This window comes from Triturus cristatus, chromosome 3_2 (genome assembly GCF_964204655.1).
Source record: "Triturus cristatus chromosome 3_2, aTriCri1.1, whole genome shotgun sequence".
NCBI lineage: Eukaryota > Metazoa > Chordata > Amphibia > Caudata > Salamandridae > Triturus > Triturus cristatus.
The window spans coordinates 288,061,591-288,085,800 of record NC_140584.1 but is presented as its reverse complement, the minus strand read 5'-3'; the positions used below and the strand labels follow the sequence as shown (position 1 = coordinate 288,085,800).

General features: G+C 46.8%; 1 long non-coding RNA gene across 1 annotated transcript in view; it reads left to right on the top strand.

Annotated features, from left to right (window-relative positions):
- Positions 1 to 8,700, top strand: part of LOC146857168 (uncharacterized) — a 33,246-nt gene extending 24,546 nt beyond the window's left edge. The window contains exon 3 of the long non-coding RNA XR_014979860.1: positions 8,563 to 8,700. This is a non-coding gene — a long non-coding RNA (uncharacterized LOC146857168). The remainder of the gene's footprint in view (positions 1 to 8,562) is intronic.
- The last annotated feature ends 15,510 nt before the right edge of the window (positions 8,701 to 24,210 follow it).

Sequence of the window (24,210 nt, the reverse complement as noted above, 5' to 3'; positions counted from 1 at the left end):
CGTCCCACTTGGATGGCCTCGCCTGCCAAAAGGTTTCTAATCTTTATGGGGCCATGTGTTTGGCCCCATAAAGATAAGAAACCTTTTGCGACGCAAGGAAGGCAGACAAGCCCGTCCAAATGGGACGGCTCAGAAAGTCGAGCAAAAACGTCACAAACACTTCTTTTCCAATGGCTGGCCACCGTTTAGCATAAACGGTGACGCAGACCAATGGAAAAGAGGGGCGGGGCTTAATGCCCCTTACAGAAAATAACCAAAGTCATTAATTCTCGCCAGCGAGACTGCGCTTGTGCGCAGCCTTCGCCAGGCGAGACCTAAAAAGTGTGGCAACAACATCCTTTTAGTAGGCTGCAATAAGGGTGCAGTACCTTATGTGGCAGATAGGGTCCCTTGAGAATACCAGAGGCAACCCTAGTAACAGCCTGTGGTATGGCACTCTTTCCCTGCTTTGTGTTTTTTTCTTTTATTGCTTATGCTACTGCTGGGATTTTTTTTTCCAATTATTTTTAAAGGTTTCCGTCATAAGGTGTTCGTGGTGTTTCAGAATCAGCCCCTGAAATGTACTTTTTCTAATAATAAAAGCATTTAATTCTGCACCCCGCTGCTACGAGGAGGGCAGACCTCGCAAAGCTTTCTTTACTGTGACACCAGCACCTAATGTTTCAATATCATCATTACTGACACGTGTGACTTTGTTCTGGCCCTCTCGCTCTCTTACTCAACGACAGCTTTCAGAAGCAGGTGGAGTTAGCAGCTGTGCTTGCTCATTCCTTCACGTGACAATCTTGGTCAAAGGACAGAAACTGTTGGTAGGTTAGCTACCTGTTTTGACCTTCTTCTGTGTCTCTGCTTTTATGTACGCAAAATGCAACATGTGATGTAAAGTTTTTGTTTGTTAGCGATGTGCGCTCAGCTTAGACACTTTGCCCACAGCTTCATGTGTCTTTTCAGGTTCCTTTGTCTTTGGTTTCATGCCAGTGTCTTTTCTGAGTCTCCCAGTGACCAGGACTCATTGGTGTCTGTGACATGCCAGTTTCTGTGACGACTCCACATTTCCTAGTGTCTAAAACTCCCTTGTGTCCGGCTCTGTCTCCCAGTGTCCCAGACTCCCCATTGTCTTTCTGTGTCACTCCATATGCTTACCCCCCCATTAATTATGCACCCCCCAGGGTGCACATCACCCCGATGTCCATGACTCTCCATTGTCATCCGAGCTGCATCTCTTGGGGTCCATTGCTGTCCATCTCCTTATCTCCCTGTGTCTGTGTCTTCCATTGTTAGTGTCTCACAAATGTCTCTGAATACTTATTGTCTCCCAGTGCCCCTGCCTCTTAGTGTCCATGGCTTAGGCTCTCAGAGTCCATCACTCTAGGTGTGTTGCTTGTGTCTCAGGGTCCCATAGCTGCTGGGCACGTGCGTAACGAAATTTCAGGGGCCCCCCTGCAAGGTACATGGAGGGCCCACCGGTCCGGATCTAATCTGGAGCTCCTAGGCCAGAGTACTGTGCTGAGGGGGGCTCCCTGCAGCTCAGGAGCCTCTGCTTTGCAGGGGCTGCGGAGACCTGTGTTACGCCACTACTGCTAGGGCTTATCTCTGTCTCTCTCTCTCTCTCTCTCTCTCCCAGTGTCTGCAGGATATGCGGTCCGTATCTCTGCTGCTGTCTCTCAGTTTCTCTGTCTCCTACTGACTATGGGCCTTATTCTGAGTCTGGCGGTTCACTGTGGTGGTCTCCCTACCACCCTATTACGACTAGGACGGTCGGGCCACACTGGGAGCACCGCAACCACCAGGCAACTGCCATTCCCTGGCGATTGCATGGCGGTCTTGAGGCCGCAATATGCTTGGCGGGGCAGCTGCAGCCCTTCTATGCATATTACGAGATCCTCAACGACACACAGGGCGGCGCAATTGCCATGAAAAATGTGGCAAGAGGAAACAAAGGGGGCCTACAGGGCCCCCTAGTGCTTCATGCCATGTAGGTGCACACAGGGTGTGCATGCACACCAGTACCTGTACAACATGGACTGCAGCAGTCAATGTAGTGTATGTACTACCTTTGATATTCCCATTACGGTGCCTAGTTCATAGGCACTACCCTGGGAACACCAAGGAACCACCTGCCAGGCAGGAGAAAACTCCTGATCTGGCAGGTGGGTTAAACATGGTTAGGGGGGTGCAGGAGTGGGGCGGTCCCACTCTTGCACCGCCAAACTCAAACTAAGACCCGAAGTCTTAGTCTCTCTGAGTCCGTCATTCTAGGTGTGCATCTCTTGTCCGTGTCCTTGCAGCTGAAGTTTGTCTCCCAGTGTCTGTTTCTCCCTGTGTCAGCATCCCTCAAGGTCTGTCTCGTCTAGTGTCTGCAGGTTCTGTGGTCCGTCTGTCTCTTAGTGTCTGTGTCTCCCAGTGTCTGTGGTGTCCTGTGTCTGTTTCTCCCTCCGTCTGCATCTCCCAAGGTCTGCCTCTTCCAGTGTCTGCAGGTTCTTTGGTCCAGCTCTGTGTCTGTGTCTGTGTCTTAGTGTCTGTCGCATTCAGTGTCTGTGAGTCACTCTGTCTGCCTCTCCTATGAGTCTGTTTATCCATGTGTTGCATCTCCCAAGGTTTGAACCACCCACTGTCTGCAGGTTCTGTGGCCCATCTCTCTGTCTACATGCCTTAGGGCCTGTGTCTGCCAATGTCTGTGATTCCCATGTTTCTGTCTCTTCTATGTACCTGTATCTCACATTTGCATCCCCCAAGGTCCGTCTCTCCCAGTGTCTGTGGGTTCTGTGGTCCATCGCTGTTTCTCTCTTTGTCTTGGTGTCTGTGTCCCCCAGTGTCTCTGATTCTATTTGTCTTCCTCGCCCATGTGTCTCCAGCTCCCAAGGTCTGTCTCTCCCAAAGTCTCTCTCTCTCAGTCTCTGTGGGTTCTGTGGTCTATCACTATGTCGCTTGTGTCTTGGTGTCTGTGTCTCCCAGTGTCTCTGATTCTATCTGTCTTCTTCTCCCATGTCTCCATTTCCCAAGGTCTGTCTCTCCCAAAGTCTCTCTCTCTCAGTGTCTGCGGATTCCAGGGCCGGACTGGCCGTAGCGGGCATCGGGCTTTTTCACAGGAGGCCGGAAGGTTGGGGGCCAGTTTTGCAGCAGTGGGGGCCGTTTTTTTGTTACTAGGGGCTGTTTTTTCAGCGGTGCAGCAATTTCGGCCCCCAGTAACAAAAGTAGCAGTGCTTTACTCTTGCACCCCCAGCCCCCGCCCGTGGTGGAGTGGGGGCTGATCCTACAAAATTGCGAGGGCTGCTTTGAGTTACCAGTCCGGCCCTGGCTGGTTCTGTGGTCTATCAATGTGTCTCTCTGTGTCTGTGTCTCCCAGTGTCTCTGATACACAGTGTCTGCATCTCCCAAGGTCTGTCATTCTCAGTGTCTGTGGATTATGTTGTCCATCACTGTGCTGCTCTGTCCTAGCGTTGTGTCTCCCAGTGTTTGTGATTCCCATGTGTCTGCCTCTCCCATGTTCATCTCCAATGTGTCTGCATCCCCCAAGGTCGGTCTTTCAGGTTCTGTGGGCTGTCTCTCTCTGTGTCTTGCACTGTCTGTGTCTGTTATATGTACACACATGACTTATGTCTAACCATAGACATAGAAGTGCAAAATACATATTAATGCATTTCTTCATGCCATTAAATAACACATGCATTCATCAAATTGAAATAATCATATTTTATAAATTACATAAAACAGAATAGCCTAAGTTTAAAAACGATCTAAATACAAATTTCATTGGCTCATAGAGTGCCATTCCACTAGTAGCAACACACAAGCCATACAAGGTCTGAGTTCACAATGCATCATACCCAAAGTTGGGAATTAATTCATAATCAACTATTTAGCTTGGGATCTCATGGCACGGCTCCAAGTGGAGTGAATCAAAACCGTAACATTGCATACCACTAAAACGCTTAGTAGTCCTTCCCTATACCTCATTTGTGCTACAACCGTGAAATAAATAAATCAAAATTGCACTTTTCTCAAGTGGGCAACAGTATCATATTTGATCATTCTTCGTTTTTCTATACCAAGAATTAAAAAGTTATGCCATGTTATAAGAATAAACGTAAATAAACAAACAAAGCAACATTCAAACATTGCAGTGTTTCTTTCTCATATCTTGAAGAGTGTTAGAGAAATGTAAATAGATCCTCTTACATATTCAGGCCAATGGGATTTTTACTATCTAGCACCTTGATTCTAGTTTATGTAACTTTTTCTCTCTATTACCTCCTCTAAGAGCTATGCGGATAGAATCAATTACAAAGTATTGGAGTAACTTCTCATCTCCTTTATGCACCATATTAAAATTACATGTCACTAGGTACGTTTTATTGTTATTTATTAATGTATCTCTCTGCTCATACCTCTTCCCATGCTGACAGGTATAAATTGTAGGCTGTGGGGAGGTAATGCCCTGTTTGCTGGTGCATCTGTCTTGCATGATAAGTCTGCATACTACAGTATAGGGAGAGACTGGCCCCTCTCCTGTGACCTGTCTTCTTGCATGACGGGTGCGCAAATTTGATTGTGAAAAGGGGCTTACCTCTCTGGTCACACGTCTCCCCAAGATGATAAATGTACAAGTAAGTTGTAAAGATGAATTTACCTCTATGCTGCTGAGTAGTCTCACTTGCATAACAACTATACAGACTATGATATGGAAGGACACTTCCCTGTCAGCTGACACATCTCCCCAGAGTAACATATATGCAAAGTAGACTGTGGGTAGAGACTGTTCTCTCTGAGCATACCTGTCTTCATAGTAATGAACGTCCATAGTAGAGTATAAAATAGAGGATCCTCTCTGTTCAAAACTGTGTCTTGCACAACTGGTGTCCATACTTGATTGTAGGAACATACTCACATCTCTGTTAGACAACTACCAATGGTGACAGTCTACGTAATACTGTGTGCACAGCAGGTGATAGCAGTTTGTATTAGAGCATGAAGATGCACTGCTCTCTTTGCCAGTACCTCTCTCTTCTATCCGAGGTCCCTATAACACAGCGTGGACAAGGACTGATCACTTCACTGACACCTCACTGTTGCATGACAAATCACCATAGTTGCATAACAAAATAAGTGCCTTCTCTGACTATAGAAAAATAGGTGTGCATACTACCATAGCGATACGTATACATGCATCAGCATATTTACAGCCCCTAAAGACAGAACTGACAATTTTGGTGAATATTGCAATAGTAAATGAAATTGAAATTTTTAATAAATATTAAGCAAAAAAATCAAAACTAACTTTAAACTTTTTTATGACAACAACACACTATAACAACAAATCAAAACTACAACAACTATATTAAACTGTACGAACAACTATAGTATACACACAACCACAACTTTAGAAATCTATAACTTTTTCTCTCATGCTCATCAACAGATGCTAATGTGTCCCCTTTTTTGCTTTATTTACCTACTGAATTTTAGCATAGGTAGCTCTTCTTTTCCAGTCTTTTAGCCACCGTAGTCTGCCAAAGAGTCTTTACTTTCCTGCTATATAATAGCAGGCTAGGTGGCAATAAAGTTTCAGCAAAGCAGCATATCTATAAATTAAAGTTCACAAAACCTAGCTCTTGCAGAGTTAGCTCGTGCTGCTGAACTTCACAATTGTTCAGTAACTGTCACATCCTTCCAACTTGAAAACACTGCTTCAAGAGGTAATTATTGCTGTACATCACAATAATCCTGCTTTTGTTAACAAGGCTCTTTTTGCTGCTTATGTAAGCAGATAATTATTTCCTCAGAGACAAGTTTCCATTTTCCTCCCAAAAATAGACAAAATAACCAAAAAGATCAAAGTTACCCACTGGTCAATAATTGATAACAGTGATACATCAGTATATTTTCTAAACCTTTCTACAATTTTCACCCACAGTCACATATTTACATCTAATGCACCAGTAACTTGTTATTCCTTTCTCCTGAAAAATACTGCAAAATCAACTAGTCGTTTTTAATATATTTGCAAATTAAATATAACATGCCATGAACTCTGCTTCCATAACAGTTTCTAAAGTAACATAATCACCTTGACACACCTGTGCTAACACTCACCACAATGTTCACTCTAGAAATAGCGAATTCACAATTCAAGCATCTCATAGTGCTAAAATATATATACAATGAGGTTCAAAAGATGAGTAGAGCTTGTATAATTACATTTGTTGTTTTACAATGTAAGAAACAGTACTTCCTTTACTGACAAGTATACACAGTTGAAAAACTTTAGTTTTTTAACACAATCTGCAAACCTTGCTCACATTTCTCTACATTGTAATGTGTACCCCTCAAAAGCTATATTACACATCTACAACTCCCCAAACGGCTTTTCACTCGGTAAACATAGTGAAGAACAAGTTTACCAACATTAGTACACTTACTGACACTTCACAACAAAGTTTATAAAACATATTGAATACCTGTACTTGTTGTTCTTTCGTAAATGCAGATAAACATACCAGTCTCTTTCAACTCCAAATACATTCACTTCTGCTGAGTACACTTCAAACAGACTTCCTTCTCCTACAAAGCACCAAAGACAAACTGAGCTATCTCTGGTTCTCCACCCAAATACATCACAGCATTTCCTCAACATCGTAATAAGAATGGTAACTATTGGTTGAGCCTTGTTTTGAATTTTTTTTTACTTCTCCCAATACGATTACATCCAGAGCAGGGGCCCCTCCGTGTACCTTGCAGGGAGGCCCCCTCAACCTTCGCTACACCACTGGGCAGGCCTAGTAATTTTCCATGTGAATCTCACTAGAGGATTGGGGGATCACAAATATATATATATAGGGAGCATCAGTGAACATATTTCGAAATATGTAGACCACTTTTTGAGAGATTTTGTGATACAACTACCTAGCTATTTAAGAGATACCAAAGATTTCCTCTGTAAAATTGAGAATCTTGTATGGAACCCAAACTATCTCTTTATTGTCCTGGATGTACAGTCTTTGTACACGATAATAGATCACCAACAAGGTCTAGAGGCATGTGAACACTTTTTGAAGCACATACCTCTTAGATATCGTGACCATAGCCAGATGATAATAGAGATGACTGAATTTTGTCTGAAAAATTAAAATGTTTCCTTCAATGGCGCCCTCTACAAACAGGTTAACGGTACTGCGATGGGCTCTTGCTTTGCTCCCAGTTTTGCTAATTTGTTTATGGGCTACTGAGAGCAAGAAATCTTTGCCAGTACCACCCTCAAAGAGGACCTCCAGAAAGTAGTCATGTGGCTGCGCTACATAGACGACTTATTCATCGTCTGGAGTGGCTCTAGAGGGGATGCTGAGGATTTCATTGACAAATTGAACAGCAACAGCTACAACATCCTCCTCACAGGAAACATCAATGCCATTAAAACTGACTATCTGGATGTATGTCTAGAAGTTAAACAGGGCAAGGTGTGTACCTCTCTCTTCCGGAAAGCCACAGCTGGCAATAGTGTCCTACATGTCCTCGGTAGCCACCCTGAGGCACTCAAATGGAGTATACCATACGGTGAGCTGCTAAGGGCCAAAAGGAACTATAACAATCTTGAGGCGTATTCGGGTGAGAGAGATATCATCAGTAGGTTTCGCACCAGAGGCTACCCTAACTGGGTCCTCAATAAAGTGAAGTATCGTGCAGAAAGAGTAGAGAGAACCTACACTCTACGGGACAAATCTGATGGCGAAGATGATGAGGACAGGGCAGGTACACGGATGATTCTCACTTATAACTCTGAGTCACACAAGATCAAACGCATATTTGCAAGACACTGGGATATCCTGAAAACTGATGGTGTCTTGGGACCATGCATAACTGAGAGACCCACTATAACATACAGGAGGGACAGGAACATATGTGATCTGGTGGTCAAAAATGATATCACCAACTACCCCACCACTGCTGGTCATGGCCTCATAGGATTTTTTCCATGTGGCCACTGTAAAGCGTGCAGACATAGCAAATTCAAAGGTACTCTTGAATATACGGGGAATATTAAAAAAAATCACTCAGTTCTTGACCTGTAGTACTAGTTTTGTTATTTATGCCATCGAGTGTACATGTAAACTTTGGTATATTGGTAGTACAACATGCTCGGCAAAGAAGAGGGTCTTGGAACATCTTAGGGCCATAACTCACAATTACCCCGAATATCCTGTCGCCCGACACTTCAATGAACGCCATTTTTCTAATGTTTCCAACTTGAGTTATCTGATACTTGAACATATCCCTAGAAATCCCAGAGGTGGGGATAGGATACTTGCTCTCAGGCAGCGAGAGTCTAGATACATTATAGATTTTCAAACTAAAAGCCCGGGAGGATTAAATAGGAATTGTCCATACACCTGAAAGTGGGATCATAAAGCCACTGTTGGGTACTGTTTAGACAACATGTGTGGGTTTACAGATACGGCTGTGTTTGCAACTTACATATTTTAACCTTTCAGGTCTTTCTGCTTTCACCCCATCGAGGATGTGCTTTTGATATTATGTATTATATTTGTGTTTTATGTTTTTTTACAGGAGAGAAGGAAGGGGCCCCTTCACATGTATTCACCGGCATGGGCATTCTACCCTTTTCCTCCGATTTATTCTGCACATCTTCAAACGGTATTGCTATAGTATCCGTTCGCCAGCAGTTCACTTATAAATGCACCTGCCATGTTGTTGATATATATTATTTTTTTATAAATAAGACCCGATTTTGTTAGCTCATTAGGAGGGACAGTGGCCTTGTTGGGCCTTTTTGTACCCTCAGATTTCATCGGTTGGCACTGCATCGGATTCCCTTGAATTACACTGATGGAGATAAGCTCACTAACATTGATAGCTTTTTAGTTGCCTTTCAGTTGGGTATAGGCACTTGCCCCAACCTGACTGCACCTTTGCATTTTTAATTTTATGTTTTGGGCATTAGGCGCATTACTCATAGCTACACCATATTTATATGGCGCTTACTTGTTATTTGCCTTTGTAACGCTCCGCTTCTGTGAGGAGCCCACTTGGAGACTTACTAACTGTTATCTTGGATTAGGCTACTTTCTTCATTCATTATGATATGTTTATGTATTTGATACATCTAGACCTTTAGCCTAAGCGCATCATTACAGTGGGGCGTAGCGCTGCTACTTTGTCACGCTATAATTGTGCAACTCTATCTTTATATTCATTTTGGATTTTATTAATGTGTATTTAACAACAATGGGCCATACCATGAGAAGTACTTTACATTGAATCATGTACTGAGGGTGTTTTTCTCTATTAACGTTTACCACCTTAGATGACCACTGAGACCATTGTAATGTTGGTCCTATGTTCATTTGTTTAGACACGCTCTAGACTTACTGTAATATATTTGCTGTGCTTAGCAATGTAATTTAGACATGAAATTGCACGAATTAATATGTTATTAGGATTCTTAACATCTTAGCATAAGCACATTATTACAGTGGGGCGTAGCGCTGCTACTTTGTCACGCTACAATTGAGCAACTCTATCTTTATATTCATTTTGGATTTTATTAATGAGCATTTAACATTAATGGGCCATATCATAAGAAGTATTTTACTTTTAATCATGAACTAAGTGTGTTTTTCTCTATTTATGTTTACCTTCTTAAGATGGCCGCCGAGACCATTGTAATGTTGGTCTTATGTTCGTTTGTTTAGACACGCTCTAGACTTACTGCAATATATTTGTTGTGCTTAGCAATGTAATTTAGACATGTATTTGCACGCATGAATATGTTATTAGGATTCTTAACATGAACCTCCAACTCATTTGGGCATATTGTATTTTACATCATTGTTTAATCATGCATAATATGCTGCTTTTATCTAATTTGGCTCTCCATTCTAAGATGGCCGCTTAGATTTTTGTTGAATTTATTTTCAATTTATTTTAAGTCCTATGTCTATTTTCATTGTGCTCATGGTCTAGGTGAAAACTTTATTTAGTGACTGCTGTATCATGCACATTTACATGTGATCAAGGCTTCTGCCGAAACGCGTTGTGTGAATTAAATACTTGGACCTCCATACTTGGTGATTGCCATGTCTTCCTGAGAGCGTACGTTATTGTGTTCTGGGACTTGGACACTCGTGCCAGGTAAATTATGCGCAGCAAACCAGAGCCAGCATGTTGCTTCATTTAATAGATCAGCCCGTGATCAAGGATGTTGAATTTGAAACGTGTTGTGCTGATCTATTAAAAGAAGCAACATGCTGGCTCGGGTTTGCTGCACTTAATTTACCTGATACAAGTGTGCGTCGTTTTTTGGACAAATGTGGAATGGTACATATCACGGCGGTCCGGCCAAGGAAGCACAACTGTGCCTATATCTGAAATGGCGGGTCTGGGGCTTTCCAATTTATGAGCCTGGCAGAGTGTCAGGTTGCGATATTTGGCATACCAGAGTAACGGATGGACCTTCAAACTTATCATGGTGTGTCATTTGAGATGTCATCAGTGATGTCATCAGTGATGTCACTGACCATGTCATGAATGATGTAATATGTGACGTCATCAGCAGTGCATTGCGGGGGCGCGAGTTATAGTTAGCTCAACTAACTATAACAGTTGAATTTCTCTGGTTTTGTACGAGTGAAATGTCCAACTAACTATAACGTCCCTGAAACCTATGTTTTTTTCAGCGAATTTCAAAGGTTTTTAAAATAATTTCTAACTATGCCTACAGAGGTAGGACATGTGAAGACAGAGGAAGAAAGGCGCAGAACGAAGCAAGAAAAATGAAGAAAGGGGCAACAGAAGTCCAGAAAGATGAAGAAAAGTGCAGAAAGAAGCAAGAGTTATGCAGAAAGAACCAACAGAGGTGCAGAAAAAGGCCTTGTTACAAAGTCATCCTGTGCCCCCAACTTTTTACTGACTGGTACTGGTGGTAACTGACTCTGACTAACCAGGCCCGGAGCCAGTGCTATGCTGAAAGACACTTAAAATACAGTGAAAACACCTACATACACTAGGGTACACTAGTGATTGGCATGACCTGCCCTGTAAGGCCCTAGTACATTAAAAGGCAGGGGGATTAAAACTACCTTTAACTCAGAGGTACAGAAAGAGGCAAGAGAGGTGCATAAACAGGCAGGAAAGGTGAAGAAACAGGGAACAGGGGTGCAGAAAGAGGCAAGTGAGGTACATAAAGAAGTAAGAGCAGTGCAGAAAGAACCAACAAAGGTGGAAAAAGAGGCAAGAGGAGTGCAGAAAAAGGTAGGAGGGGTGCACAAAGAGGCAAAAGAGGTACAGAAAGGCAGGAGGGGTGCAGAAAGAAGGAAGAGAAGTGCAGAAAGAAGCAACCGAGGTGCTGAAAGAGGCACTAGGGGTGTAGAAAGAAGGAAGAGAAGTGTAGAAGAAGCAACAGAGGTGTTGAAAGAGGCACGAAGGGTGCAGAAAGAGGCAAGAGAAGTGCAAAAAGAAGCAACAGAGGTACAGAAAGACACAAGAGTGGTGTAGAAAGAGGGAAGAGTGGTGTAGAAAGAGGCAACAAGAGAGTTACACAAATAGGGAAGAGGGGTTTAGAAAGAGGCAGGAGGGGTGCAGAAAGAATTAACAGAGGTGCCGAAAGAGGCAAGAGAGGTGCAGAAAGAAGCAAGTGGAGTGCAGAAGGAGGCAACAGGGGTGCATAAAGATGCAAGAGAGGTGCAAAAACAAGCAAGAGAAGTGCAGAAAGAGGCAAGAGAATTGCTGAAAGAAGCAAGAGCAGTGCAGAAAAAACCAACAGAGGTGCAAAAAGAGGCAAGAGGGGTGCAGAAAGAGGTAGGACGGGTGCACAAAGAGGCAAGAGAGGTACAGAAAGAGGCAGGAGGGGTGCAGAAAGAAGGAAGAAAAGTGCAGAAAGAGGCAAAAGAATTGCTGGAAGAAGCAACAGAGGTGTAAAAAGAAGCAAGAGAAGTGCAGAAAGAGGCAAGTGAGGTGCAGAAAAAAGCAAGAGCAGTGCAGAAAGAAGCAAGAGAGGTGCTGAAAGAGGCAAGTGAGGTGCAGAAAGAAGCAAGAGAGGTGCAGAAAGAAGGAACAGAAGTGCAGAAAGAAGTAACAGGTGCAGACAGAGGCAAAAAGGGTACAGAAAGATGTAAGAGGGGTACAGAAGAAGGCAAGAGAGGTGCAGAAAGAGGGAAGAAGGGTGCAGAAAGAGGCAAGAGGGGTTCAGAAAGAAGTAAAAGAGGTGCAGAAAGAGGCAACCTGACGTGCAGAAAAAGTGACAAGAGGTGCAGAAAGTAGAAGAGATTTGCAGAAAGAGAAGTGCAGAAAAAGAAATGTGCAGAAAGAAGCAACAGAAATGAAGAAAGAGGCAAGAGAGGCGCAGAAGGAAGCAACAGTGGCTTGCACACCATTAGTACCAAATTAACACCCACATTAAGCAATAAGTAACAGGTGAACATTCTAGGTTTGCAAAGGGCCTTCCACCACGCTGTAACACTTGTCGTTGCATTTTTGGTAACATTTGAGCCGTTTGAGCTAGAAACAAGGCTTATTTATTCAAATCTGCAGATGATGAATTATGTAGCTAATACGGAAAATGTATATTTTTGCGTAAATCGGTGCAGCCAAACAGTCGCATAATTCCAGTGGCCCTGCTCATACCTCTGACTAGGTCCACAAGTGCTCCTCAATGATTCCTTCTGTTTTTTGTCTCACTAACTTCATAGTTGAGCTTCTATGGAAACGATGAAGACTAAACCTGAGGTTACCACTCCACAACACAGACTACCATACCACATAATTACTCTCCATAACACATAATCCCACTCTACATAATTCCTATACACTAAATACCACATACTTTCTATCCACATAATTTCACTGCACAACTTACCACATACTTCCACTACACACAATGTACATTCACTCCACTCCACTCCCAAAACATTAGTAAAAATATTTTACATTTACAATGCCAATAGCTCTATCTCTCGCAAATGCAAAACCTATTACATTGCAAACACTTCTTTAACTAGTAGTCACGTTTGCAGAGTGGTGGAGAAAGGGTGCTTGTCCTCCGACCAGCGCTCAGGAGTTTTGCTGCCTAGGACTTACAGGAGGTACCAGGGGGGCTTCTTGGCCCCCAAAGTCCCTCAGGAGTAAATTGGACTTCATCCCCCATCCCGTAGTCTGCCAGGAGGTGGGTTTGCAGAGTGGTGGAGAAAGGGGAGTAATGACCTCCGAACGCATTTTAGCAATCCCACTGTGTGGGACTTACTTGAGGTAACAAAAGGGGTAGTTGGCCCCCAAGGACATCCTTGGGGGCCAACTACCCCTCCTATTACCTCCAATAAGTACCAGACAACAGTATTGTTAAGTTCTCATAACAGGCCACGCCCCCTGTGCCCACCACTCTGCCAACGTGCTCCCTGGCACGCTCTTCGATGGGGATTGAAGTCTCTTCACTGCTGGGGGTCCTTAGGGGCCAACTGGCCTACCTCTTACCTCCAGTAAGCCCCACACAGTGGGATTGCTGAGAGGTAGACACAGGCCACACCCCCTTTCCACACCACTCTGCAAACGCGCCTCCTGGCGCGTTCTAAGTTGGGGGATTGCGTCCTCTTGAATACTGAGGGTCCCTGGGGGCCAACTAGCCTACTAGGTGCCTCCAGTAAGCGCCACACAGCTGGATGCAGATAGGTGGTCCGAGGCCACGCCCCCTTTTTACACCACTCTGCAAACACGCCTCCTGGCGCACTGCTGCTCAGAGGATGAAGTCCACTTGTGTCCTGAGGTCCTCAGGACACAAGAGTACCTCATCGCCCTACCAGAAGTGCACCACGAGGCGTGTTTGAAGAGTGTAAAAAGGGGCGTGGCCTTGGACCACCTCTCTGCAATCCAGCTCTGTGGCACTTACTGTAGGTACCTGGTGGGCTAGTTGGCCCCCAGGGACCCTCAGTATTCAAGGGGACTTAATTCCCCAACTTCCAACGCGACAGGGGGCGTGTATGCAGAGTGGTGCAGGGAGGGGGCGGGGCCTCTGGCGAGATGCCGTCTTTTTTTTGTAATATTTTTTTTTAGAAGGGTGGCTGTGTGGCCCCCATTCTTTTACCATTTTTGGAACCCTGGGGACCCCATCCCCCAGGGCCTAACACCTCTTTTATTTAAAAAAACAAAAAAATGGGAAGAGAGCCATGCAGCCCCCCTCCCAAGGCCAGTTTTGGCCCCGGGGACCCCATCCACCAGGGCATGGCCTCCTTTTCAAAATGTAATTATTGGGAAGGGGAGCCGCGCAGCTCCCCTTCCCTAGGCCACTATTGGCTCTGCTGTTTTTTTTTTAATTTAAATTTTGAGGGGGCCTAGTGGCCCCCCTCCCGGGCCACTTCTGGCCCCGGGTACCCCATCCTCCGGTGCCAGCCCTTAACGTTGTGGACCGTGGGGGGAGCCCCAATGCCCCATGGTCTCACTGGCTCTCTGCCTCCTGCGGGAGCGGGCACTGCTTTTGGGCAAGGGGAGCTACTGACATGCAGCTCCCTTGCCCAAAAGCAAATCTGCTTTGCTTTTTTTTGCTTTTTGGAAGCAAAAGCAGGTTTCCTGCTCTTGCTTCCAAAAAGCGAAGCAGCAGTTTTCTATGACAGGGCGGGAGCTGTGCTCCTGCCCTGCCATAGTAAACAGCAATGTCCCTGGGGTGGGCACCCCGGTACATTGCAGGAGCTGGCCCTGGGGGGGGGGGGGTGGTCCCCAGGGCAGTGTGGGGGGAGCAGGGGCTCCCCCACACCTATTTTATATTGATTTAAGCCCTGGGGAGTTGGCGGTCCCCAGGGCTGCGGGGGGCCATGTGCCTCCGCGCACAATTAAATAAAGACCTGGGGAGGTGGTGGTCACTGGGGCTTTGGGGGGCCTGGGAGCCCCCCTCACATCCAATTAAAGGAGCCCCGGGTTGGTGGCGGTCCCCGGCGCTGCGGGGGGGCCACGTGCCCCTGCATATAATTAGCATAGCCCCGGAGACATGCGGTCCACTGGCTGCGGGGGGCCCCACGGGTCCCCGCTATGTAATTTTGGCATTGCCCTGGGACCTGGCTCACCCAGGGGCTCATTAAAATGAAGCGCGGGAGCCCACGCTTCATTGTTTTTTAATTTTACCAGCAGGATTCGCACACCCAGCCGAATTCTGCCGATTTTTCTTTTTTTAAATGCTTTTTTTGGCCCTGAGCAGGCCTAGGGGGCAGGGTGTTTCTACGCTGCCCCCTTTTCTTGTTTTTCATCTTCTTTTCACCCGTTTTCTTGTGACTCGGTTACCGAGTCACAAGATGGCTGCCAACACTTCCTGGTTTGGAGTGTTGGCAGCCAATCAGAAGCCAGCTTGTGCTCGGGAGAAGTCGCGACTCCTCCTCGGTGCTCAGATATCGATATTTTTCTTTTTTAAATTTCTCAGGAACTACTAAACGGATTTACACCATTTTAAAAAGCACGCTTACTAGACCAAGACCTACTTTTTTGCCAAATTTGGTGTAATTCTGTTCCACAGTTCGGGCTGTAACCTGTTTCAAAATTCCTATGGAAATTAACATGGGGAAAACACGTTTTGGGACCCCCCTTTTTTCTCGGCCCCTGCTTGACGAATCACCCCGAAACTTTCAAGACCAGAGCTGACCGGTCCGCCCCATTAGTTTTGAATATTTCACGAAGATTCTTCAAACGACGCCAAAGATATTGGCACATCAATAAACACTTACCCTATGGAAACTAGGTCCTAATTATAACTACCTACTGGCGACCGCCAGTAGGTAATATATATGTATATATATATTACATAGTGGCAGTCTCCAGTAGGTAGCTATAGTCTACTATTCCATAGATGAAGCATTTTGTGGTGTACTAATAACTTTGGCTCCATTTGACACATCTCTACGAAACTTTCCCCCCAAAATAATTCATCCACCTCAACTGTTACCTGGAATGAATTTTTTTGGGGGGAAAGTTTCATAGAGATGCGTCAAATGGGGCCAAAATTATTAGTAAACCACAAAATTCTCCATCTATGGAAAAGTAGACTATAACTACCTACTGGCTACCGCCAGTAGATTATATATATATTACATAGTGCCAGTCTCCAGTAGGTAGCTATAGTCTACTTTTCCATAGATGGAGCATTTTGTGGTTTACTAATAACTTTGGCTCCATTTGACGCATCTCTACGAAACTTTCGCCTCAAAAAAATTCATCCACCTCAACCTTTACCTGGAAAGCTTCGGGGTGATCCATCAAGCATGTGTCGAGAAAAAAAGGGGTCCTAAAACATAAAACCCCCATGCATTTTCCATAGACTTCTTTAGGCATGGCTACAGCAAAAACTGCTTAACGGAATTACACCAAATGTGGCAGGAAGCTAGATCTTGGTCGACAGATTGTGCTTTATGTGATTTGGTGTAAATCCGTTCAGTAGTTTTTGAAAAATTAAGGCTAAAAAAGAATTGTATATTTTGACAGTTTGACTCGCAAAAGTCTTGCGAACGCAACAGTCAAAAATAGAGGCCTTTGATTGGTCGCGAGGCCTGTTTTTCCCGTGAGCCTTCATACTCTCAAGGGAGCTGGAGACTCCTTCTATCTCCCTGGGCGTCCTGTTCAATGAGCACCTAATGCAGAGGCACACAGTCAAATGACGACAACACCTGCGTCCAAGTTAAGTTTCCAGATCTTTATTTTTCATGTTCTCCATGTGCAAGGCGTTACACATTTTCTCGCTCCATACTGAAACGGACCGACGCGTTTCGGCGGTATGCCTTCTACTGGGTCACCATGGGTTCTGCATTGTGGCTCATTTAATACTATGTCCCTTCTCTGTGTAATTGACCCTTAAAAACAACAAGAGCAACACATTATATTCAGTATAATGGGCATAGTCATCCACCGTTTTTATGATCAAAAACACCATGTCTCTAAAGTGCATTCATATGTTTTTTTCCTTTTTTGTTATTTGCCGTTATCTTTTTTTATATCTTTTTGTTATGTTTTCTTCTATATACCTTATATAATATTTGTATCTAAGTTCATTTCAGTGCCGGTACTTTTATCATATTTTTTGGGAGCTTAATTCTATTATTCAAAAATACATTTGGAATGTTTCATTTCCTCATGATAATCTTGTACCAATACCTCCTTCAATGAAAGTGCAAAGTAATTTAAAGTGCAAGGTGATAGTGGTTCCTGGTGTAGCACTAATTTCATGATTTATGCTTTTACATTTTAAACGCTACGTTTCTCATCCAGGTACTCTAATTCATTCCCCTCAAAATTATTCTTCCCCACATTCCGACCATTTCTTGTTCTTTTTCTAGGGGTTCATGATTTTACAATAGCAGCATAAAAAGGAAAGTGCAAATTGATTAAAGTGCAAAGTGCGGGCTGGTTGTTTTTCCCCACGTTTAGACCATTCCCTGTTCATTTTCCTGGCGTTCAACGTCTGAAGATAGGAGCATAGTAAGAGAAGTGCAAATTAATTAAAGTGCAAAGTGCAATATGTGTTTCATAATCATCACCCCTTCAGTCCACATTAGCTTATATTCATATATCAATATCTAATCAGTTAAGGTTCTCCATATTCATTACTATTATAAAAAGTCTTTGGCTCATTATCCAAGTACATAATGTTTTGCCAATGTTTCATAAAAAACTACAGATTTCAGTCCATTCCCTACATACTCCAGTATACAATTAGTCTTTTTAAAGTGCACGGTGCCAGTGGGTGCCATCTCTTCTGATGTTATAAATGGACAAACAGTTCTGCATCCTGATTGTGGCCCCGTGGTATCTCTGTCCCAATCGAGAGTATTAAGATTGATTCTTGTTTCCTTAGTTCATTCTTATGGTCACCCCCTACCGGGTGTGCCCTCACAAGTTTTATGCCCCAATAATACAATGGCTGTTTCCTAGAGCTTACTAACCTTTCGTATTGCTCTATTTTGTTCTATTTCCGGTTCCTCCAAGCCACCTGTTAATGTATCATGTACCGTAGCGCCGAGATACCCGTTGGGTGATTGTTGCGCTTTACAAATACCGCATACAATACAATACAATACAATACGTGAATGTTAATAGTGATTGGTCATGCATTTGGTCAAAATGGCAAGCCACTGGGTAGTTCTTAGCCCTATTTTTGATCTCTCTCATGTGTTGGAGGATTCTTAGTTTCAGTTTATTCTTAGTGCTACCGATATATAATTTATCACAACCACATTTTAGAAGGCAGATGACAAATTCTGTGTTGCATGTTATTCTCTCTGTGATCGGTACTGTATGAACTTCCAGTGTGTGATAACTCTTGCTACTCAGTCCATATTTACACGCTTTGCATGAGTTACACTTTGTGAAGTTCTCCAAATTTCTAGATAACCATGACCTTTGTCCTTGTTGTTCTCGTTTGTCTATATAATGACTCGAAGTAAAAATATCTCCCAGGGATCCCACTGTTTGGGATGTAAGCTGTGGTCCTTTTTCAAAAACTGCTCCGAGATGTTCATCATTCTTCAGAATGTGCCAGTTTTTTGTGAGAATTTTCTTTTACCTTGTTTTTTTTTTTTTCAAAAGTGTGTTTTTATTGATAATCAAACAAAAGGAAAACAAAGAAAAAAACTGCGCCAGTCCCGCACAACTTCCCTCGCAGGGGGTACGCAAAATATGAGGGGAGGCCACATAGAGTAAAGAGTGTTCAGTCCTTCGGTCCTGCCAATCAACAAGCCTTACAAATACAGAGGGACCAAAGCCAGGCCGTAAGCACAAAGCTAGTAGAGGAGCCCAGCTCCCGCTCATCTTTAAGGCTCGGCAGAGTTCTAGCTACTGGGGCCGTTCACTCCAAACCCAGCGCAATCAGCCTCCCCCCTCGCCGTCCATGGATGCCACAATGAACCAAAAACCGAAAAGGAAACCCCCCACACCCCAACTGCCCCCACCCCCCTACCCTCCCCCCCAGTGGTGGTAGCTCTCAGACATACTTACTACAATCCTCAACTAACAATCACACCTGAAACAGATGGAGGGCTCGAATCGATGGTGGACACACCGCTGCCGGTAATCCCGTGGAAAGAAAGCGAACCAATGGTCCCCAACGGAAAATGAAATTCTTAAAATTCCCCAGAAAAATGTCCGCCATCCGCTCCATGCTCAACAACTTCCACAACCTCGCATGCCACAAGGAGATCGCCGGGGCCTCTCTTTTCTTCCAGGCCGCCGCCAGGGTTATCTTGGCCGCTCCCACACAAAGCCAGAGAATCTTTTTGTCCGCTCGTGTTTGATGTTCGAGGAGTGGATCCCGAAGGCCCAACAACACGTGAGCCAAGGAATCCACGATCGGGTACCCCAGGATCTCTTTAATGTGGGACAAGATCTCTTCCCAGTAGGGGCGGATGATCGGACAGTCCCACCAGATATGGCGAAAATCCCCCAGTAGACCACAGCCCCTCCAACACCTGTCCGAAGAGTTAGGGAAGATGCGGTGTAACTTGGCGGGTGAGAGGTACCAGTCCATCATGGTCTTGAGATGCGCCTCCCGCAGTTCCACCGAGTGATTATGCTTGGCCATGTCCTTCCACAAATGGGACCACTCCTCACTCGTGATGGTGCGACCAAAGATGTCCTCCCAGAGGCCCATGTATTGCGGTCTCGGGGAGATAGCCGTGGCTAAGAGGTGGCTGTAAATAAAGGAAATGGCACCGCGCATGGTCGAGGATCGAGACAGAAAGACCTCAGAGGGGGTGGGCGGCCTAGTCGCCGCTTCTCGAACGGACGAGGACAGTGCCCAATGCAGCATTTGAGTGTGGCGGAACTGTTCCGACTGGGGGACCCCGTAGTCCCGCCTACAATTGGCAAACGTCAGCGGGGCATAGCCATGAAACAGATGCGTGAGGGCGAGGCAGCCCCCCTCCCTCCAGGCATCAAAGGGCCCCTCCTGCAGTGCAGGCGGGAAGGCCGGGTTGAAGTGTATGGGAGTAAAAGGCGACGGGAACGTAGTCCACCGCTCATCTCCAGACACCGAGTCCCAGACCTTAAGGGTGGTACTGGTAGGCGTGCTGATGTACGCATTCTTGGGCCTATCCCCTTTGGGCCTCCACACCAAGTCCCATATCGTTCGCCCCGCCACACTTCTATCCATGTGCAGCCAGTGTTTCTCCGAGAGGGGTTGGGTCCATTCCACCAAGATCCTCAATTGTGCCGCCTTGTAATAGAGGCACAGGTCCGGAAGGCCCACTCCAGCCTCCCCCCGAGGGCGCCGGAGAGCGGCAAAGGAAAATCTAGCCCGTCCCCCTTGCCAAACGAAACGGAGCATAAGAGTCTTTATGCGACGAAAGAAATCACTGTCCAAGACAATAGGGAGAGCCTGGAATAAATATAAAAGCTTCGGGAGGAGCGTCATTTTAATCGCATGGATTCTACCCAACCAGGAGATAAATAACGGCTTCCAGCGGTGCAAATCAGCCTGGATTGTAGATAGTAGAGGGGGGAAATTGGCCGATTACAGTTTCCCCACCGTGGGGGTCAAGCGGACCCCCAGATAAAGTAATGAGGAATGGGTCCATGGCAGGGGCGAAAGCGGTCGGAGGCGGTCCACCTCCGCCGCAGAAAGCGTGAGGTTACGAATATAAGACTTGTCGTAGTTCACCTTGAAACCCGCCACCGCCTCTAAACACGCCAGAGCCACCTGGACATGGGGGAGGGAGTGCGCAGGGTCTGTGAGAGAGAGCAAGACGTCATCCGCAAACAGGGAGATCTTGTGTTGTTCGCCCGTGAAGGGCAAACCTCGTATGTCCGGGTGCTCTCGGATCGCCAACGCCGGGGGGTTCAATACTCAAAGCAAATAGCAAGGGGGAGAGGGGACACCCCTGCCGCGTGCCCCGCGTGTGCGAAAAGAAAGATGATAAATATCCGTTAACCGTGACTCGAGAGCGGGGGTCGCTATAATTGGCCTTAAGCATGGTCAAGAATCTGTCTGAAAATCCAAATGCTTCCAAGGTTCGGAATAGAAATTGCCAGTCCACCCGATCGAACGCCTTCTCGGCGTCTAGATCGATCAATACTGCCGGGATGTTAAAGCGATTGGCCTTCTCGATAAGGTGGCTCACCCTCCTAGTGTTATCATGGGTTTGACGCCCCTTGATAAAACCCGATTGATCAGGGTGGATAAGAGCCGGCATCAGATCCTGCAAACGAGTCGCAAGAATGGAAGAGTAAAGTTTGGCGTCGATGTTAAGCAGGGCTATCGGCCTATACAACGAGCACGCAGAGGGGTCCTTACCAGGCTTGGGGATGATCGAAATGACCGCCTCCACCATGGAGACCGAGGAGGCCCCCGAGTCGGCCATAGTATTGAACAGCTGAACCAAGAAGCCACTAATGTCAGCGGCAAAGGATTGGTAGAAGAGGGCCGTGAACCCGTCCGCCCCAGGCGCCTTATGGGGTTTCAGGGACCTGATGGCACCTAGCACCTTCTCCCTAGAAATAGGGGCGGAGAGCAGTTCATTCCATTCCCTAGAGACACGAGGGAGCGGGAGCGCGCTCAGATAGTCCTTTTGGGCGACGGGGTCCAGGGTATCTCCCGAGTACAACTTCGCATAGTACTCCCCGAAGAGCTCAGCCTTGGCAGCATCACAGTGCCGCAACGAGCCGGTCGCATTGCGCACTCCCCCTATGTAATCCCTCTCCCGCTTATGGCGAAGTTGGCGGGCCAAGTGCCTCCCCACCTTGTTCCCCTGAGAGTAGGAGAGATGGCGGAGCTTCAAGAGAGTGAACTCCGCCCTGTTGTTGTAGTGAGCCCGGAGTTTGCCCCTAAGGGCAGTCAGCGGCCTTAACGTTTGTCTGGAAGGCTTGGCCTTATGGGCTTGCTCCAGCGCAGAGAGTTCCTTCTCCAACGCCTCTCGCTCCGTCCTCCTCAATCTATTGAGAGCCGCCTTAAGGGCCAAGCAGCTACCCCTCACTGACGCCTTGAAGGCGTCCCAGGTATTGAAAACCGAGGTGTCCTGCACAGGGTTGAGCTCGAAGAAGTCCCGAATCGCCTTACAGAGTTCTTTGCATGAGGACTCGTCTCTCACCAGGGAAGCCGGAAAGTACCACTTGCGCGGGGCAGTCCCCTCTGGCGCCCACTGCAGGCCCAGCGCGAAGAGGCTATGGTCAGAGACAGAAAGAGGAAAGATTTTGGCCTCTCTCAGGGACCCCCGGAGGGATTGACTATAAAAAATATGATCCAATCGGGAATAAGAGTGATGTACATGAGAGAAGAAAGTGTAATCCCGGGATAGGGGGTGCAGAGAGCGCCATCCATCTAACAAGCCCAGTTCGTCAAACCTCCGGCGCGTCTCATCGGAGAAGAGACCGGCCTCAGCTCTCTGCTGGTGAGAGCTGTCTAAGTCCTTATCCCATACCAAGTTGAAGTCTCCCATCATGAAGAGTGCCCCCTCCAAAAAGTCCTCCACGGTGCGTAACAGCTCCAGGAGGAACCTATTTTGCCACACATTGGGAGCATATAACACAAGGAACGAGCACGTCTTACCGAGTAGCACACCCTTGACAATAAGCCACCTACCCTCCCTGTCGCTCCGGACCCCCAGAGGCTGAAAGTGAAGCGTCGAGCGGATCAAAAGGGCCACTCCCCTATGCTTGGAAGCCGCTGAGGACCTGTAAATAAGGGGGAATTGCTTATGTTTCAATCGGGACTCATCCTTCCAGGCTAGGTGGGTCTCCTGAAGGCCAACCACATCAAGGTGGTGATCCAGGATGTACTTCCATACCTTTTGGCGTTTCTGGGGAGAGTTCAGCCCCTGCACATTCCAAGTTCCTAGGGTAACAGGCATGATTCACACATCACGTCCCCCATCTCCTCCAGGCCCCCCCATACAAAGTACAGCAGTCGTGTCGCCACCCAGCAGCAGCCCCTCACCCCTCCGCATCGCCCAGAACTGAAGCCCCCTCCGAGCAGGGCACGAATCCCCCCGCGTCACTAGACAGCCCACATCCTCCCTCCCCAGCCCCCCCCTCAAACCCCCCGCAAGTCGCGACTCACACACAACACCCCCAGGCAACATCTGGCTACCACCACTGACCCCTCCCCACCCTGCCCCTCCCCAACCCCCCCTCCCCCCCGTCCCTCTCCCAATACCGCCCCAACAAGGACCCAAAGCGGGACCAAACGCAAAGGGTATGAGAACAAACAAACCCCAAAGAAAAAACAACAATAGAACCAACAGTTCCACAGAGAGGGCCAGTGTTGAGTCCCTCTGAGAGCGGGATCCCAGGTAACAGTCAGTGTCCCATTCGCTCTCCGGTCCGGGGCATCTTCCCCAAAAGTACATCGTCACCCATGGTACCTGAATGGATGGGGGGTGTCCCTCCGACGCCCAACAGCCTTCCCTCTTCACTCAAGCAGCCGACGAGCTGTCCTGTGGCAGCGCCACCGTCACACTAACCACGGAGGCCACTGCCCCACTTCTTTCTTGCTGGCTGACCGTGGGATCGGGCCTATTCTGCGCCGCGGGTCGCCTCACTCTTTGCCAGGAGGAGGAGCGCCTTCGTCGCCGCGATGGTGAGCGACCATCCCTCGGAGAAGGGGCCGCGTCGTCCAACCCAAGGAGGTCCTTAGCAGTCTGCAGGGATCTAAGTTGGACCAGTCTATTCTGCCATCTGAAGATGAGGCGAAAGGGATGGCCCCAGGAGTACACCACATTATGGTCGCGCAGGAAGGTCGTCACTGGCTTAAAGGCGCGCCTCTTCTGGAGCGTAGATGCCGCCAGGTCCTGAAAAAGTTGGGGATGATGCTCTCTGAATAGCAAATCGGTGATACCCCTCGCCTTCCGAAGTATACGCTCCTTGAGCTGAAAGTCCTGTACGCAGACCAGGATGTCCGGAGGAGGAGCCCCCGTACCCCTCGGCAGACCCACTCTATGGACCCTGTCCATCCTGACTTCGTGGAGATCGTCGTCGCCAAGGATCTGCAGAAAGAGAGCTTCCACATAGCCACGCAGGTCTCCCGCCTCTCCATCCCAGGGCACCGCGCAAATGCGGATGTTGTTCCGGCGAGACCGGTTTTCTAGGTCCTCCGCATGGGCCTCGAGATCCAGGTTCTGCTCTGTCAATCTAAGTACATCCTGTTGGAGCTGATGCACGTCGCCCGCTAGACCCAGATCATGCTCCTCCAGCGTCGCCACCTGCTCGCCGATGTCATCTACCTCTCTTCTCACTTCCCTGAGATCC